A 13,064-nucleotide genomic window follows, 5' to 3' on the forward strand; every position below is an offset into this window, starting at 1 on the left:
AAGCTATTTGGATTTGATTATACTTTACAGAGGAAGCAGATGGGTTGTGCTTTCCAGCTTCTGTGTCCAAGGAAAAATAGATAGCACTACAATAGCTACACCTCTAGTGAGGAGAAGAAAAATTTTAAATTCTATCTGGAACGCCTGAGTTTTAGACAGACGTCAGTAATCTGGCTGTACAAATGTAGCTGATGTTCTCTATTTAAGCTTTGAAATTTAGCATGCAGTTTCCAGTACTCACTCTTCTTTTTGTTAAGAAAGGAATGGAAAATTAAACATCCAGGAATGTTGCCTGAGTGGAAGTCCTAACCCTCTAACAAACAACGTCTGTTCAGTGACCTTGCATAATCTCTTTTTAGCAAAAGACCATTTTTTTCATTTAAATATTTCATTTAAATATATAAATATATTTAACAGAAAATAAATAAATAAATAAAGCATTTATTTCCCATCTTGTGCTGCCACCAGAAATGCAGAAATGATGTTCTCTCTGGAGACTAGGATTCTGCTGTTGACTAGTAGATCATTCCAGAAACTAAGGCAACAAAAGCCTCTGTTCTACTTAGAGGAAATTGGGGAGCTGGCCTAACATGATCTGTAGGTGGATCGTATTTTGTTTTCTCTAAAGAACTCCATCCCACCCACTTCATGAACAGAGAACGCCCAGACACTTCCTGTTTGTGTCTCTCTGAGCACTAAGCCAGCACTAAATAATAAACTCATAAAGGGAATTAGGGCAGGTTGAAATTGGGATGGGCGATATAGTCTGCCTTGGCAATCATTCACAGCAACCTGAATCACATCCAGAACTGAGCTGGGCTTAGAGACCTCTATTTATGTAGTGATAACTTTGAATATAGAAACATTTTATGTAAGTATATTGTGTAGATTAAATAGGGTTTTTGTTTGTTTGTTTGTTTGTTTGTTTTCATGTATCTAAGTATTCAGAACCTTTATTCAAGCTTGGCAATGGATGCCAAGATGCAATAGCATAATTATTATAAAACTGGTATTATGAAATATTTCAAATATGTTTGCCGGTGATGAACCTTATATTGTATAACAGCTGTTTTGATAGTGTTTTTTTTTTAAACAATTATTCCAGTTTTTGTTTCTTCACATTAAATAAACTATATATATTAATATGCAGGTCTTAATAGCGGCATAACTGACTCCAAAAGCCTGAAGACAGAGATGTGCTATATTAATCAACACCAAAACATACAATTAACTACTCACTACAAACTTCAAGGTTGTTTTGATTTCTTCTATACAGGACTGCTAACCAAAGAGCATAATAATTATTTGCTCAATTCACAGTGATTTGTTAGCAAAATCAATTTATTCAAAGGTTGCCAGAGAAAGTAATATACCCTTCAGGTGATCTGCCAGAGAAACTTTCTGTGATACTATTCTTACAACTGCATCCTATGTGTTTCTTTGTTATTAACATCTATTCTTGAGGATTTTTTATTATTACTAATTTTTATTTTATTTTAAACAGTGGTGTGCCTGATATCTTTTATCTTTCTCTTCTGGAGAAAAAAAAAATCTCTTCTGGAATAAAAAAATATTTTTGTTATCATTCTTAAAATTTCTTATTTTCCTTTCTCTGTTCCCTAGTATAATAATAATTGAAATAATTTGCACCTTAGACTGTGGTTCCCCACTGCCAACTGCTGACTTTCTGTTAGAAAATGGACAGCACTACCTTTTCCCTCCCTGCTTCTAACAGGACTCCTCAACTCCTTACCTTTGCCTGGCACCAAGAATGACAGGATTTCACATGAGTTGATTTACCTCACAAACTCACATTGCAAGAAATGAAGCCAGAAAAAAAAAAAAAAAAATATATATATATATATATATATATATATACACTTGTTATACTTTACTACTGCTCTAGTGAGATAAATGGCTCATGAGAGAGTCCAGGGAATGCAGAAATTGGCATGAAAGCCCAGAAGACAAAGGACAGGACCACACAGTTACAAACCAGAAATGGGAGGATGAGGTGGAAACAGGACTTCTTCATTTCAGCAGCAGCAAATTGTTAGATCAGATGAACAGCTCATGGAGTCACTGCCTCCTGTGCATTTGCCAAAAATATGGCTTCAGCAGGCTATCATATGTCAGCATGCAACTACATCCAAACAGTTGACACCTCCTTTATATCACCACTTCAGTAACTGCCTTTTTTTTTTCTTTTTTCTTTTTTTTTTTTTTTTTTTCTGGAAAGCCAGTCTCTAGCAGGATGGAAGCTTTTTCTGTTATTTACTTATTTGCTATATATGTTATATGCTGTGGTTTATGGATGGGTTTTTGCTGGATAGGAAAGAAGAATATTCCCTGGTATACCCCATATTCTAGCTCCGCATGTGACTAGGGTATGGAGCATCCGTAGGGAAGGAGAGAAAGATGTGATTGCAGGAGGAAGGCTCTCCTGCAGACCAGAGTTTTTCAGAATTTGTTGCAACACAGAAAGAGAGCTGAGGCTGAAAGATGAGAAATACAGGATCTGAAGGTGGTGGCCCACCCTATTAGGACAATGTGAGCAGCAGGAGATTTGGCATTTGTGCTCTGAATTTCTATTAGTCTTCAATCACCAAAGAAAAAACTCAGTTTTCAGTTTTTCAGAAATACAGAAGTATTTTAAAAGTTGGTTTGTTTTAGTTTCTACTCTAAAAATAAATAAATAAATAAATAAATAAAAATAAAATAAAATAAAATAAAATAAAATAAAATAAAATAAAATAAAATAAAATAAAATAAAATAAAATAAAATAAAATAAAATAAAATAAAATATATAGAGAGAAAACTCTGGTGTGGTTGCCATGCTGACTGCAAGGAAGATGGGGAGGGAGGTTCAGCCTGAAATTCTGACTGATTTTTGGGAGCCAACCACAAGCAGAAAACCCTCTAATATGTTTGCATGTTAGCCTTCTTGAACAGTGCTGTAATGGCAAGAAGTTCCCAAGAGAGCCTAAGCAGTGGTTTCAGCCCTCCCCCACTTCCAGCTGCACACTGTGCATCCTCACTGCTTTCCTTGTGTAAGCTGGCGTGGTCACTAGAACTGAACCAAGTCATTTTAACAAGCTCCATCAGCAGAAAAGTGAGCCCAGCAAAACAAAAAGCTAAAAATGGCCTAAGTTGTTCTGGACTGAAGTCAAGAGACATTCACATGGAAAGGATGATCAGGAAAACATGGCAGTCAAGGCTGATTAGGAAAGCTTGGGAACTTCCGAGAATCAAGCTGATCTTGGTGTCTCATGTCTAAATTCTCTAGAAAGGTATTTCAATAAACAGGCATGTGGCCTAAATGATTGTTCATCCTGTCCACAAGCCTTAATTTCTGAGCTGTTGGGCTGCACATCTGTCCATGGGTGTGCTCCTAGGCTGCCCCATCCATCAGCTACCAATCTGCATAACTGGTGAACTCTTAATTAGGTCAGTAATTGGCATTCCGCAAAACTGACTTCTTTGACTGCTTATCTCTGTGCAAACTAAAGTAGCTCCAACAAGTTGCTTTAAGTCATAATACTGCTTTTAAGTCCCACATCATCTGACTTGCCTATGCCCAGTTCTGATGCAGACACAGCTGCCTAGTGAGTCAGAAAGCAGTCATCAGGGTACTCAGTCTGAAAAACAAGGCAGGAGTTTATTTTAAATTTTTTTTTTTTTTTTTTTTTTTTTTTTTTTTATTCTCCCCTGGCATTTTCTTGTCTTGAAATACTTTAACCTTTTGTTCCCTCTGAGGAGAAATGTGTTTTGTTTTTTTTTGGTGGGAGAGAGGATGGGATGGGAGTTACTGGAAAAATAAATTCCATCTTCAAGGCGCCTATCAAGTAACTTTAGAACAGCCTACCCACCTGTTGTGGGTGTTTCCAAATTTTATTTGGCATGCTTTGCTATGCAACTTCTTGCACTTTTATTACTGAAAATCTTATTCTAGTTTAGTTTATTAGGAACACCAAGATTCAAGTTGCTACACAGTACATCAGCTTATATAGAACACAAACTCAGATTCTGGGTAGATATCTTGAACATCAAGATCATTTGATCAGATATGTTGCAACTTATTTAGTAGGTCTTTACATTATGTGACCAGTGATTATAAATGATTATATGATTATTTTTTATAACCAGAATAGTCTCTTTCATGTTTTTAAATTAGAAGTGTATGAGTATCCACACCAGGTGGATCTGAAATTATGAAACATCTCAACACATGAATTATAGCACACACTAACACTTTGCTGCTTGTGTGCAGGCAGAAATCATTTTGGTCATTCTCAAGTGAAAGCATGCAAAATGCCACCATTCAAAAAAGACTAGCCAAAACACTGATGTTTTTAGCATAAGGAACAGTCCTAGAGAATTACAAAGATTATGCACATATAATCTTCAAACTTCAGCAGAAGGATTATTATCTTAAATGACACTGGACAACTTTTCACATTATATACGTTATAGTACCAACAGAAGATGTACTTAATAAGAAAATCACTGGGTAAAATTCTGAAGTTTGAGATGTTCAAGTACTGTTTGGCCTTAACATTTTTTTCTTTATTGTAAGAAATGGTATAATTTCTTTTCCTGAGGATGATCACATAGTTTCTGTTCATTTCTACCCTAAAAATATCTAGTTCTGGAGGGAGAGATTCTTTTCTGTGTATGAATTATTTAAATAAGCTACAGTGAGTTATAAATGCTGAGTGCAATTAAAGAGCTTCAACAAAGTAAATAATAAAGTGCTTAGCTATGAAATGGAGTAGAATACCTTTAGAAAGATGGAAATCCCTTTTTATTTTCTTCTAGTAAAGTTGCCTCTTGCAAGAAGCTTCCAGCGACAGCAAGCCTGGTGGGAGATGGGCACCCTGGTGCCCCCCACAGAAAGGAATGTGCAGCCACTGTCTCCTACCACACTATGCTCAGCTCTGGCTCACCTTCCTTCATGTTCTCCCATGGCAGAGGTTTTTCCCTTGCCTTGACTTTGAGAAACTGCATAAATACAATAAATTTAGATCTGGTGGCCTTTTTCCTATTGCCCAAAAACACAAACTTCCAGACTCCATCCATGGAATCCACCACCCATCCAGCCACTCACTCACACTCCTTCTTTACATAGAGAACACAGCTGTTTCTGAAAATGCTCCAGGGTCCCTGTCCATCACCTCTTGTCATCTTTGATGCTACACAGTCATACTGTTCCTCCCACTGCTCCTTTACCAAGTGCCGAGGTGCCTCTGCCAAAGATCACCTCTGAGGATGAGGCCACCCCCAGAAAGAAGCACCAAATATTCCCCACAGCCCAACCAAACGTGAACATTGTTCATCTGCTCCAGTGCACTGCCGGTAATTTATCTGTCATGCACCGGGGACCTAGCCCTACAATGCTAGGTCATTGCAATGCTGTGCAGTACTAGTTGTGTAATACCTGGAACATTTCCAATGTGCTCTTCATAACCAATCTAACAGTAAAAACTGAAATTTGGACTGAAGAAGTATTAAAATTGAGACAATAAATAATAATAATAATAATAAAAAATACCTGCAAAAAATGCAGAGGGAAAATAGTGCCACCAAAATAAATAAATAAATAGACCAACCAAGCAGAACTCTATAGAATCCCCACTTCTCTAGACAATTGGGTATTTAAAGCAGAAATTTAGATAAAATTCTCCAGACAAAATAGCATATGATAAGGTTAATTAAATACTACTGTAATGGATAAGCACTGGTACTGTCTGTTAAAGTTTTTAATCTCTTAATGTTTTTCATTTTGCAAGCTTGAAGCTCATTTCATGCCCTAGAATTTCTAATATGTTATGAAATGCAACAATAACTCTAAAAGTCATTTGATAAAATATTGGAGCATGATCAATCAAGTTACAAATAATATATGACACATTTTACCATAGGAAAGAAGCTTTTTTTTTTTTTTCTTTTTTTGTCCTCTTTTAATATCATGAATACAAATGTAAATATAAATAGAAATTTAATTTATTCATACACTTTAGGGGAAAAAAAGACTATTCACTACAATATTCACTTATGAAATACCTATTTTTTTCTCCTTCATACTAGTTCCAAAATTTAGGTCGCCATATATTCATGAATGTTTCTAATCTCTTTTTATGTTCAGGGAATGAAATAGGCTTCAAATTTGTATGTCATAAGTATGGAATGTATTCCCTGATATTTAGTTGTGGGGAATCCTTCCAGTGTTACAAAGTAACTTACACAGCAGCTGTGATCAAGATGTCTGTAAATTTTCCTTTTCTGTGCTGTTTACCTGTTCAGAATCTCTTACTGGTTTAACATCTGAGCCAAAAAACAATCAAAATAGTAAGATTTGTATGTGTAGTGTCTGGGGGGGTAATGAGTGTCTTGTGGGGGTTTTGTGGCAATTTTTCAAGATTCTGGGAGACAAAATAGTGGAAAATTAAAAAAAGATTTGCAAGACTCCAGATGCAACTATCTGGGTCAGTTCTGTCTACTTAGAATAGGTTTGCAATGAATCAACACAATAATTTTGACATGAATCATCTCTAGTTTTTAAGAGACTGATGAGCTACCTGGGGAATGCATGCTCATTCTTAAAAGATTACAAAATCTAGCACAATCTGCATAGATCATCTGAATACAGGAATATAAGTTATAAAATGCATCATTTTGTATTTATCAATTTAAAAAAAAAAATGCACTGACTTCACAGCTCTCTGTATTGAGTTGTAAATTAGTGAAGTTTTTAGACCATGGTTCTCAATCAGTAAAACTGCTGTTGACTTGTTTGAGCCATTTCTGTGACTAGCCTTTTGTTATGGACCAGAGAGAGGCAAAACTTTGGATTTGGAAAACAGTGACAGGAAGAGATGGGATGGGAAGTGGGTAAACCAAGAATAAACACCAACTTTCCTCTACCAACTTTTCAGAATTTAGAGAAGAATGTTAATATTAAAACCAGAATCTCTATTTCACAGAATATTGTACATCTTTGGAGTCCAGGTGTTGTCACAAAGCTGAAGGAATATGCAATGTGTTGCTCTGTGTCTCAGTTCAGATCTCAGTATTTTTTAAGCTTTTTTACCTTTCAAACTGAGCAAACACAGACTCTTACCATAAAGTAGTGAGGAAGGAAAATTGGAAAATTGTAAATGAAATGCTTCTTAGAGGATTCAGATTCTTTCTTTTTTTTTTTTTTTTTTTTCCTCTGCTAGAAACTAGGTGTAGTGATTGCATACAGATCTGTATTTACTTCAGTGCTACATTACTGTAACTGAAATTAGAATCTGGACTGAGATATTTGGTCTGTAGTTCTGAACTAGTAGGTGTGCAAATAGGGTGTAAAATGTTGATATCTGTCATATCCAATAGTTCTGCTCCAGTGAAGCACATTCCTACATTAATTCCCTCCACAGACATCTTGTGGTGCTGACATTATCCTACTAAAAATGTCTTGGACCTTATGCCAACTGGCATTAGAGAAGCTAACATTTTGTTTTCCCAGATGAAGAGGGGAGCACTCACTACATTATTTTCCTTGGCTATTTTGGGCAACAATTCTCTGAATTGTTCCATTGCTCATGTAAGTAATTGACCTAGTTTTGTTTTTCTGAATCACACCTATGTGAGATACCAAAGCTACTGCAACAGAGTGAAAGCAACACCAAATTTTATCAATTTCTTCATTTAAATAAGAAACAAAATGTGAAAGTGGCATCCTAATTTAAAACACTCTTAATATTGGTTCATACGTTTCAATTTTGCTTATGTATGTCATAGTTGAAATAGATATGAGCTATGAAGAGTTTTGGTAAATCCGATTCATTAAATTCAGAAGAACAATTCGATTTATCTCAGATATATCACTAAGCCTTCACCTGATCTTTGTAACTCACAAACACACACACAAAATAATCTGTAATTTCCTTAAAAACAAGAATGCCATATTGTCTTGAGCATCGCAACCTCACTTGTAAAATGAAATATCATGTTTTATGCCAGATTAGGACTTGTACATGAACTGGAGAAGATCAAGGTGGCAACTGAGGTGATTTTTTTTTTTTTCATTGTCATCCTTTCTTTTAATTCAAGATAGTTATAATACACAAGCATGATTTTATTGATGATACTCTGGTTAGTTTGCCATTGCTCTGTTGATATATGAAAAATAATGTTTAAAATATATCACATAATATTTATTGTTAACAAAAATTACACAAGTATTTCATACAAGTAATTAATGCAATCATATTTGGCTTTCCCAAATATTTTGACTTTTAAAAAGAGGTCTACAACATAGATTTCTTTCAATATAGGAGAAACTAAAAAACTGGAGTGAAATCCAGTATCCTGATTAAAATTCTGTTTGTGTAACTGCAGTAATAAAAGCGGTAAGAAAATTATAGTTGTGCCTAGATTCATCATTATTCATGTCCACTTCTTCTCTTCTTCTGTTGTCATTCTCTGAATTGTTAAACAGCTGTAAATTTTCACCTCAGAGAGAGCAGCACAGCAGTGATAGGGAAAAAGTAGAGACAATGGGTTTTTATGGGTTGTGTAAAGCTGCTTATAATTTTCATCATGATTAAGAAGCAGAATTAAATGTCTAGATGATACCATAACCTTTACACATCAAAATTTGTGAAAAAACTACTTCCACCTTGGCCCTCAGAACTCTGTCAGACTCATCAAAACATTCCCAAAGGACTGTTCAATGTGCAAAATTTTTGTTATACTGGTGGTGCTTGGAAGGTGCTTGTATGTCTTTGTTAGGAGACAATAGTCTCCAGATAGAATGGAAAGAAATCTCAGTATATCTCAATATCTGCATAGCATGTTGAGATAATAATCTCAATAGTATATTGAATGCTGTTTTCACAAAGTCATTCAAAAGACCAGTGTAGGATGGACTCAACCATAAACTCATAATAAACTCATGGCTTCATCCTCATTTAATCCATTATGTGGACAGGTATTGAATGGATTTTAGCCATTAACATGTTAAAATGGAGGAGAAATTTCAGTGTAGTTTTCAGCTTTGTTTTCCCTTTATTTATTTTTTTCCCTAACCAAAATGTGTTTAGTTAAGCCTCTGTTCTACAAATTTGGTGAAGAATTTATTCTAATGTGTAAATTCTGGGATTCTGATGGTATGCAACATGGGCCAAGTAGAGATCTATTTATTTATTTAGTTAGTTAGTTAGTTAGTTATTTTCCTCCTTTGGTTTGTTGTTTAATGAAATGTCATTTGTATATTTCAATAAATGTATTTGTACGAAATCTGCTTTTAGTTTCAGGAGATCCTAACTCCAGCTTCATCAGTCTTATCTTCGTGCTATTGCTGGATCTTTAATTCTTCTTTTGTTAGTCTCTTAAGAGTCTGTATAACTTTTAACAGGAATCTGGCTGAGCCAAAAAGGAAATCATCTCAATAATGCTGCATGCCAGTGCTTTGTGTACATCTCATTATCACAATATGCTAAGTCAGTCAGAGGCTATGCATGATATTGAAAACACAAGAGGAAGTCCTTATGAAAGTAAAACTGTTCTTCGTAGTAGAAGACTGGTAGTTCAAAATCCTCCAGATGTCTGAGGGTTGATCAAAAATACTACAGCACTAGATATGCAGTTACTTATGGGACTGCTCTTTATCTCAATGTAATATTGATTTATTCTAAATATTTTATCAAAAGTTCTGCATAAAATTGGGGAAAAAGTGGGATTGGGATTACTTTCATCACTGTTAGAGCAAACAATTCAAAGCCTTACTGTCAAAAAGAGTACATATACTTGTGTTTTCCTCATCTTCATTTTTTAAACTGCTAACACTGTCATTCATTCTGAACACTCAGATTAGTAAGAGTAAAAATACCATTTATTCAAAAGACCTTCTGAAAACTTCATAGAAAAAGAGGAAGCCTTGCATTTATACTCGTAATCCCTTACCTCCTAACAACACTCATCTGCTGGAGAGAGAGAAGTGTTATAACATCTGGTTCAGTGTGGTAAGTTTTCATCTTCTGTTGGGAGGGCTGATGTCATGTAAGGAAGTCAGGGGAGCAGACTAACTATTGTAAATGAGAGGCAGCAGCGGTACTTATCCTGGGAGCTGGGACTTGTGGATCAGTTGAATGACTGCCTGCAGCCCCCATGTGTTGATTCTGGCCCATTAACCATCCTATTAGTCTTCAAAAATCTTTAAAGTGTGAGTATTTGGGAGAGTGAATATAGGTGAGAATTTGCGGGTGTCATTCACATAGTACAGGCATCTTCCCCTGTATTTTCAAAAAACAGTTCTCTCGGTCTATTAAAAAACAGAAGGAAACTTTCTACCACCATTTACCCTGTCTGAAATTTCTGAGAGTATCAGGCTTTTTAATATTTTTCAAGACTGCAGTATAGGAACTGTTAAGGAACAGAAAATAAACTTATAAGAATCAGAAGAATATTTGTTTTGGAAAATTTATATGCTTCATTCAACCCACATCCTTTAAGTTTTTGAGTGTCACCACAATATATACTGCTGCATGAGTCATCTCAGTCCTGTATCAACCAACATTTCAATTCTCTGCAATATTCTATTCTTTTGGGAAAGAACAGAGCATGACAACTGGGCAATTTTAGGCAATTCAAAGGTTATACTATGCTTGACACCTGACTTCACTTTAGTAACACCTGCCTGAAGAATAATTAGCAGGCCACTTTTAAAGAAAGAACTTCCATACAGCACAGATGGCATTTTTCATACCAGACAGGCAACGATGTATGTTGGAAGTAAGCCAAACTGTCTGCAAAAACTGTGAGAAATTCAAGACAGACATCTGAGTGAAAGGAAAGTTTTACCTTCCTCAACACCCCTACACACACACCCCCCTCCAACATTCAAGAACATCTGTTCAAACCTACCTCCGTATAATGTGCTTTATTTTTCTTATCTACTAATGCTACAAATTATAGCAGAAGGAAAGCAGCATAGCAAGTTTCTTCTATATTGGTTATGAAACCGATGATTTAATAACATAATGTGATGACTTGCCAGCTATAGAAATCCAGCATTATATGACTCTTGTCAGAATCAAGAACAAAATTTTCTTAACTGGCTAGTAATATGGGGTCCTCAACTCACATTTCCATAAAGTGGTCCTAATTTCCAATGTGTACTCAAAACTTCATTGAAATCCGGATACTGTGTGTCATAACGGAGGCACAAAGTCAACAGTCACTTTGGAAATTATTGGCTAATGTCTTAATCCTGGACTGCCCACTGATTTGTATGAACTTTTGTGTATACTTTGGGTTAAATCCAAATTCCTGTGAAATCCATCGTAATCTTTCCATTGCCATCTATAGGCTTTAGATGAGGTCCTTTGCTTTATTGGAAGAGTTTTTACTTCTTTCTTGCAAAAATATTCTATATAAAAAGAATCCCGAGAACTCTTCATAATATTCAGTCTTCAGAATCAAATACCTTATACTAGTCTTAGAAAAGTAACAAATCTATGCTGCATTTATTATCAGTTATAAATTTAAAACCTGTGAATTTCTCTGCAATTCCAAATAGGTATATGCATGAGAATCATAGAAATACATATTCAAAATTATTTACAATAGGTCTTAATTACATTTTTTTTCTCTCCTGTTAGTTTTTACTCTCTTAAATGCATTTCTGTGATGGTTGCATAAAAATTTTCTAAGGTCACTTTTCAAGACAATTTTTTAATTTGAGAAAATGCCCATTTCAGTATTTTTTCAGCTGTGCATGTGACTTTCTTGCCAAATAATGCAGTAAGCATTCAGAATAAGCATATTTCTAAAAAAACTTCAGTCCATAAGCAAAAATAAGTAGCATATACAATGTCTCTATATTCAATATAGTGATACTACAGATAAGAATATGTCTCTAAATACTAAACCGCTTTCATTGATATTGGCAATGTTTGTTGCTTCATATGGTTTTGCAGTTGAGATAGGTCAAACGCACACTCTTACAACATGAAAGATATAATATTTTCATGTGATTATAAGACAAGAAAATTCCTAATGAAATCAGTTGTTGTGAAGTTTACTTGATGGATGGGTGTATCTGAAATTTGTTGCTCATGAATGTAAAATAACTTTTTCCAAGGTTCCTCATAATGGATGTTAAATTTGCAAAATCTATAAACACAATACAAACAGCAGAAAGTATTTATGGTCACATTTTGTCTCTCTCTTGAGTGTAGACTAAAAATTACATTTTGTTAGACATCACAACTTAATATTTAAATTCAAGTACATAACCTTAATAGATTTAAACTTAGTAGGTAAAAAATGTGTATAGTAATGATATTTCTGCACAAAAAAAAAAAAAAAAAAAAAAAAAAAAAAAAAAAAAAAAAAAACATACAAAACCATTTATAGAAAGAACAGGGGTGTGCTTTACTCCAGGCAACAAGTCTTCTGAACAGAACTAATTCTGTCTTTATTATTATTTAATGTCCTGGATCATGTTTTTCTATCTTATTTCAACTATATTTTTCATGTGTGGTTTGAAGAACTGCGTATTTGCTCTTTTGTGTGAATTGTCTGTCAACAAAAGGATTCATGGTCTCAGGAGTCATCACAGAAATCCGTCAAGGACCAAATAAGCCAGGCAAAAAAAGAGAGAGACAGAGACAGACAGAGAGAGAAGAATTATGAAGTTCTCAGAGCACAATTTGTAGGACACTGAAACTAATCCCAAAAGGCTTGTTGAGACATAAGGTGACCAGTACAAATCATTTAAGTCTCTTATAATTTTCCCAGTAAAAATATTTTGAAATTTACCCTTCTTCTGTAGACAGACTCCTTGGAGACACTCTCTTTGGAGAGTCTGTCTACAGAAAAGCACTGAAAACTAAAGGAACTATTATTACTTCCAACTATGACTATTATTTAATGAGTTCTTCATTTCCAACACTTCGCAGGGTCTTCTATAGTTGTTGATACTAACCAAGTTTAATGCCCAGATGATTTTTTTCCAACTGAATGGAAGCAATGTTTCATTAGATTTCCACAGATAGGACTAGTGACAGTTCAG

Source organism: Aythya fuligula, chromosome 2 (genome assembly GCF_009819795.1).
Source record: "Aythya fuligula isolate bAytFul2 chromosome 2, bAytFul2.pri, whole genome shotgun sequence".
NCBI lineage: Eukaryota > Metazoa > Chordata > Aves > Anseriformes > Anatidae > Aythya > Aythya fuligula.